Source organism: Mytilus californianus, unplaced genomic scaffold, assembly GCF_021869535.1.
Source record: "Mytilus californianus isolate M0D057914Y unplaced genomic scaffold, xbMytCali1.0.p SCAF_3, whole genome shotgun sequence".
Classification (NCBI taxonomy): Eukaryota; Metazoa; Mollusca; class Bivalvia; order Mytilida; family Mytilidae; genus Mytilus; species Mytilus californianus.
In genome coordinates this window covers 69,744,551-69,752,298 of record NW_026262679.1, presented here as the reverse complement: position 1 = coordinate 69,752,298, position 7,748 = coordinate 69,744,551, and the positions used below count along the sequence as shown (strand labels likewise).

The window sequence follows — 7,748 nt, the reverse complement described above, 5'->3', positions numbered from 1 at the left end:
GCTGGTTATCATTAGTGATTAATAGCTCACAGTTCCAATTGTTTTCATTGCTTTTTATGCAGCATACTATTTAGGTACACCATATTATGATGTGATAATTGTTGTTTTTATTGACCAATTTTCTTGATATTTATATGTATGTTTCCTTGGAAGGTTAAAGCTCCATCTATTCCCCCCCCCCCCCCCCCCACCCCCACTCCTAAACCAAGAGAAGTACTAGAGGAACAACCAATAAAACAAAAAAGGATAACAGTAATAACCAATTATAAGGACAGTACAACAGACCATGCCAACCACCAATACCTAAAAAGTAAAATAACAAAAAATACTGAACTCCAAGGAAAGTCCTTTATCAAATGGCAAAATCAAAAGTATAACACATCAAACGAATGGAAAATAACTTGTCATATTCCTGACTTGGCACAGGCATTTGCTTATGTAGAAAATGGTAGATTAAACATGGTTTTATAGCTATATAAACCTCTCACTTGTATAACGGTCGCATAGAATTCCATTATATTGACGACATAGTGTGAGCAAAACAAACAGACATATTAATAGGTGAAAATGTAAAAAATTGGGGTACAGCAGTCAATATTGTGTTATAATCTTAATCACCATAAAAACAAACAACAATGTCAACAAGGAAAAACAAAATGGTATATAGACAATCTATAGACAAAGCACAGAAGCAAAATGAAAGACAAGAATACAGAAAATTTGTAAGGGGTTCTACGGAACCATGTGTCTCGCCAGCAATTGCTGCTATCACTGTAAAAGTGTAATGTTGACTTAAAAAGTGAGTCCATTTATCAGTAAAATATGGAATTTAAAAAAAAATTGTCTTTAGATGCTATTTCGTGGTGTTGAAGATTAGCTTTTGTACAAGTTTCATAACAATTCATGCAGGTTTAAAAATTTATCATGTCAAAAAAGTTTAATCCCAGACTGTTTGTAAATGTTGACTGTAAACAACTTAGTCCATCTATCAGAAAAAACTGAAATGAAAATTTTTTTTTCAAAAGTCTGCTTCAGGCATTATCTCTTAATCATAAAAAAGCTTGTGCCAAAATTTCATAAAATTCTATGAAGGTTTGATAAAGTAATTGATGTGTAACAAACTTTTAACTCCAGACTGAATCTATTTGTTAACTGTAAAAAAAACTAAATTCATTTATTAGATAAATACAGAAATTACACCATTCTAGGCCCTTTTGTTTTTCATAATTAATATTACCAATAATAAACAAGTTCCGGGTCGAATCTGATACCGATACCAATAGTATATGTCACCTGGAGTTTCCGGTTGTAGTGTATGTATGTTATGTATCTTCCTTCTTTAATAGGAGCACCACCATTGGTTATGGTGTTAAGGAGGACATTTAACACACTGTATCAGTACAGATTTAATGAGAGCATTTGCCTACCCAGTTTCCCAGCCTGGCCGTAATGGGTCTTACTACCAGAAATTTAACCCCCCAAAAACAATAAATACAATGCAATAAAACAGACGAACATATGCTCACCTGATTCGCTCATCCCCAAAATATAAAAAATGCAATAAAAACAAGTAAGAAAACTGTGCAACCTTATAATCAGCGTGACTTTATCAGATGACAATACTAATACTAAAAATTCGTGCTAAAAATTAGGCGCAAGTACTATAATTCAGCTACGGACCCGCGATGTCGCGGTTGTGTTCTAGTATCCTTTGTTTTTCTTTCACTATATATAAATATTAAACACCATATTTATTTTAATTTTAAATCTAAACAGAGATCAAAATTATATTCTTTCATACACATCTCTTGAAAACCATACGACTCTTGTTAACCATGTTAATTTTATATAGGAAGGCCTGTTTATTTCCAGACCACTGAGTACTTATAAAATGAATTTGATTAAATACAGGGAATCTTAGAACAAAGAAATTTTGAATTGATACAAAGGAATAGCTATTTCCATTTCTGAAAATCTACATTAATGTTGTCTGTTAAATAATGTAAGTTCTGAACTTAGCCTAATTCCATAATAGTAACTAGTGTTTGCTTAGATCTTTAATCAATATTCCAGGCATCACCAACGGCTAAAAATTCATTCCTTTTGTGAGTTATTGTGATGATGGTTTGCTGTCTCATTAAAGAATACTAAATTTTGTATTTTTATGCCCCACTTACGATAGTAGAAGGGCATTATGTTTTTTCGGTCTGTTCGTCCGTTTGGTCATCCGTTTGTCCGTATGTCCCGCTTCAGGTTAAAGTTTTTGGTCAAGGTAGATTTTGATGAAGTTGGAAGTCCAATCAACTTGTAACTTAGTACACATGTTCCCTATGATATGATCTGTCTAATATTAAAGCCAAATTAGAGTTTTGACCCCAATTTCACGGTCCACTGAACATAGAAAATGATAGTGCGAGTGGGGCATCCATGTACTATGGACACATTCTTGTTTCATATCTTTTCAGAAAAATCAAAATCATGATGATTTATGGCACTTTTATTTTATACACTGGGGTACATCTATCAGGTGTAAAATATCCATTTAATTCACATTTACATATATTAGGAGGATTACTATATAGAGTATGTGAAAGTTTTTGAAATAATGTCACACAGTTTATTAGTCCAGCTTGTCGTAAATTATTTTTCATTTCTGTAAATTTCTCTAGAATTTCTGGATCACTATTTCTTTTGACCATATCATTCAATGCATTCAGCTGAAATAAAAAAAAAACATATAGTAATACCAAAAAATATTTTAGTACCTTATAAAAATCAAAGTGCTTGTAAGCACAGAAGGATAAAGATTGCTTAAATTTATTAGTGGGAAGTAAAGTTAAACATTGCTTTGTATGAAGCATTGGTTGTAGTTGATTCAATTACAATTATGGACAAAGGTAGATAATTCCAATTTTAAAGATTATTAAACAATGACATCATTGATATTTTTAAAACAGATATTAGATTCCTGCACCTTGCACAAGTTATGTAATTTTCTGGACAAGTATAACATCATTTTGTAACTTGAATATCTGAGCATATATTTCATTGATAAATTTCTGGAAATGTTCATAGATAGGATGTTTTGAATGTTATGATCAATGCACTATATTTTGTGTATCTCAAAAGTAGTGACAAACCTTGGAAGATTTAGATATCAAGTCAATAAAATGCAATCTTTACCCAAAAAATCTTGCAATTAATTTTTTCATATGCTAGTACATAATATTAAACGTTTTAAAAGTAAATATCACGTCATCAACTAGACATTAGAATTCTTGTATATTCAGGGGTGAAAAATGTTTTTAATTTTTTCTTTCACTGAACATATTACCATTTGCAATTGTAAATCATTTTTAAGAAATACTTTTTAAAATGTTTCAATAACAAAATGTTTAAATATTGCTAATGACCACTGGCTCCAATAATGAAATATGTCTCTACCTCTTTTGATAAGGGGAGGTCTCCAATTTTGGAGGTAATACAAAAAGTTGCACAAGTTGTCATGCTAAGCATACTCCCACTCATAATTCAAAGTATCATCAAACAAGAAGGTATTGACAGACCTTGTCAATCTGCTGAACAAATATAAAGTCATTCTGTTCAGTAGTTCCTGAGAAAAAGGTGACAAAATTAACTTTTTCATTCAACATATGGAAAATTCAAGTATCTGCAAACAGGAAATAAGTGTAGGAGGAGTAATACCACCATTGATTTTCCCCTATTAGTCTTTGATAAATTAGCACTTTTCAAAAAAAAGTGCAGAATTTATCTTTGTTTCAAATAAATAAATACTTGGCATGAGTAAAGTTTTATCCTGTCCAGTACTATAGACAAAAATTCACATAACAATTCATTGCATATAAGATAATAACCATCACTGGAAGTTAACCAATCAAATTTTCACCTCTTTTTTTTTCCTGTTACAAGCTTTAGTAACCATGTAACCACAAGTTTTCAAAATATTTTATACAAACAGCAAATAATAAATGTGGATAGTGTCCACATGTGGACACAGATGATGCCCCGCTTGCATATCATATAGTTATAAAGGGACATAACTGAAGAATGGTAAAAGTGACGCTACCCAAATTTGAACTTGATCTGAGTTTTGTGGTAATAAGCATTGTGTGTAAGGCTCATAACATTTGGTTGAGGCTAACTTAAGTAGAGAACAGAAACTAAAAATTCAGCAATTTTTTTATTTGTAAACACGCATAACTCTAGAACGGTTGTGTATAAGTTTTATAACATTTGGTTGAGGCTAACTTAAGCAGAGAACAGAAACTAAAAATTCAGCAATTTTTCTATTTGTAAACACCCATAACTCTAGAAAGGTTGTGTATAAGTTTTATAACATTTGGTTGAGACAAACTAAAGTTAGAGAATAGAAACGAAAAATTCAGCAATTTTAATGTTTATAAAGGGACATAACTCAAGAATGGTAAAAGTGTCGCCACCAAATTTCGTACTTAATCTGTATTATGTAGTAATAAGCATTGTGTATAAGTTTCATAACATTTGGTTGAGGCAAACTAAAGTTAGAAAACGGAAACAAAAAATTTGTACTTGATCTTAGGTTTCATAATGTTTGATTGGGGCAAACTTAAGTTACAGAATGGAAACTAAAAATTTTGCAATCTTTCGATTTATAAAGGGGCATAACTCAATAATGGTTAAAGTGACACTACCCAAATTCAACTTGATCTGTGTTTTATCAGTGGAAGTCAAAATTAAACATTGCATTGTATAAAGCATTGATTGTAGTTGATTCAACTATAATCATGGATAAAGGAAGATAACTCCAATTTTAAAAATTACTTGATACATGTATTTAGAAGAATATAAAAATTTTGCAATTTTTCCATTTATAAAGGAGCATAACTCTAGAACGGTTAAAGTGACGCCACCAAAATTCAAACTTGATCTGTGTTTTGTGGTAAAAAGCATTGTGTATAAGTTTAATAACATTTGGTTGAGGCAAACTTAAGTTAGAGAACGGAAACTAAAAATTTTGCAATTTTTCCATTAATAAAGGGACATAACTCTAGAACGGTTAAAACGACATCACCAACATTCACACTTGATCTGTGTTTTATAGTTATAAGCATTGTGTGTAAGTTTCATAACATTTGGTTGAGGCAAACTTAAGTTAGAGAACAGAAACTAAAAATTTTGAAATTTTTCCATTAATAAAGGGGCATAACTCAAGAACATTTAAAGTGACGCCACAAAAATTCAAACTTGATCTGTGTTTTGTGGTAATTAGCATTGTGTATAAGTTTCATAACATTTGGTTGAGGCAAACTCAAGTTAGAGAACGGAAACCAATTTTGGGACGTACAGACGGACGTACGTACATACAGACGGACAAGGGTAAAACTTAATGCCCCCACCGCTACGGCGGGGGCATAAAAAAGATTGGTGCTTTGAAACACCCAAGATATATGTTTATGACTCAGAATTTTTTTTCTGCAATGAAATGCAGGGTTAACTTCCTACAACTGTCAAATTCAAGGGAACATTTTTTTTCTACTCTTTTTTGTATGAAACCTGATGTGATATACTATGATTTGATGGTATTACACCTAGGACAGTTTGGAAAAGCATTGACACATTACAAATCATTTTGTCAAGCTGCTGAACAAATATGCAGTCATTCTGTTCAGTAGTTCCTGAAAAAAGAGTGACTAAAATAATTATTAGACAAAGTGATTGCAATAACTGTCATAAATTCAAGATTTCAAATTGGTGTTTATCTATTTATATATAAAGTGTTGAGACAGTAATCCTATTGAGCACATGTATAATGATTACAAACTTACACATTCTGGGTATATTCTAATTGGCTTTTTATAGGTTCCACCTATCTGATTATGGAAAGAATCTAACATTTGAAATGCTTCATGAACTTTGTCTAATTTTGCCAGAGCCATGACCTGAAATAAACCGCAAAATAATTATTAATGGTACATTCATCATACAGTTAACATTCATACATTCATACATTAAAATACAATATATATCACTAGTATATACACAATTCAATCATTCAAACATACAAATGGCAATAAATGGCAATAATTAGTAAAGTTTTGATTAAATTTTCTTATTCTTACAATAAAAGAAAGAAAACAAATTATTGGACTTGCATAGAATTTTCAAGAAAATGATTTTAACAATGTTTCTTAAATAATTCCACATTTCGACAATTTTATATTTTGAGTGGTAAATTATTACGTACCTTTGTTGCAGAATAATGAAAAGATTTTTTATAAAATTTTGTATTTGGTCTTGGAACAAATAGATCATTATTAGAGACTGATCATTAATATTTAGCATTGTTAAGTAATCAGGTGCTAGTCCATTTACAATTTTATACATTAGAATTGATTGTTGGTATTTTGTAAAAGATAGCCCTTTTAAAGATGAAAACATAAAATTAGATGGAACAGAAATATCGCATTCAAGTATAATTCTTGCTACTCTTTTTTGAAGTTTTATGATTCTATCTGAATCTTTTTGTAATAAATTTCCCCAAACTGAACTACAATAGTCTATATATGGTAGAATATATGCATTATAAAATAGTTGTCTTGTGTGTATAGGCAAATATACTTTAATTTTAAACAAAAGTGATATTTTAGATGAGATAATCTTGCATATACGATCAACATGATCCTCCCAGCTTAAATTTTCATCAATGTCAATTCCAAGTAATTTGAAAGAATGGACATTTTCAATACATGTTTCATTGATGGTAATACATAATTCTGATAGTTGTGTAAGTTTTTGTTTTGAACCCAATTTCATACACTTTGTTTTTTGTGCATTAATTTTCATACTGTTATTGTTACACCAAGATTGTATAGCATTTATATCATTTTGCAATATGCTGTTTATTTTTTCAATGTTTTTATTATGAAAATGCAATGTTGAATCATCAGCATATAAATCCATGTCGGATTGTTTAACATGAAATGGTAAATCATTTATATAAATTAAAAATAACAGAGGACCTAAAATAGAACCTTGAGGCACTCCATATTTTACAAACGATTTATCAGATTTAATGTTATTGTATTGAACTTATTGATGTCTCTCAGACAAATATGATTTTATCCAATCTATCGTATGTTCTCCGATATGATAAAATCTTAACTTTTCTAAAAGTATGGCATGGTTAATAAGGTCAAAAGCCTTACTGAAATCTAAAAACACAGTACCAACTATTTCTCCATTGTCTAAATATTTTAACCATTCATCAATTAGTTTAGTCAGCGCTGTTTGACATGAATGACCTTGCCTGAAACCTGACTGAGCGATATGTAACAATTTTTTATTATTTAAGAATGCATATAACTGTGTACATACATGTCTCTCAAAAATTTTAGATATGGTATTTAAAATAGAAATTGGATGATAATTGGAGGATATATCTGTTGGTCCTCCTTTATGTATAGCAGTTACTCTTGCTAGTTTTAATTTTTGCGGAAAACGATTCGACGTTATACTTTTGTTTATTAGAAAAGTTAGTGATGGCGATATTATCTCTGCACTTAGCTTTAAAAGTTTTGGACCAATTCCATCTAAACCTGCGGATTTATTAATATTAAGGTGTTTTAGTTGTTAACACACCTCTCCAACAGAAATGAGTTTTAATTTAAAAATTTCAGTTTCCTTTAATTTTGTACTTGTAAAAGTTTGTAGCTTAGAAAAATCCATATCTGAAGTATTATTTCCAATAA

The 7,748-nt window shown here is 30.4% G+C and overlaps 1 long non-coding RNA gene across 1 annotated transcript in view; it reads right to left on the bottom strand.

The window, feature by feature from the left end:
- Window positions 1-2,482: 2,482 nt before the first annotated feature.
- The window catches only part of LOC127734980 (uncharacterized), a 78,596-nt gene continuing 73,330 nt past the window's right edge, over window positions 2,483-7,748 (bottom strand). Inside the window, exons 13-14 of the long non-coding RNA XR_007997903.1 lie at window positions 5,826-5,939; window positions 2,483-2,717 (exon numbers count right to left, since the gene is read on the bottom strand). This is a non-coding gene — a long non-coding RNA (uncharacterized LOC127734980). The remainder of the gene's footprint in view (window positions 2,718-5,825; window positions 5,940-7,748) is intronic.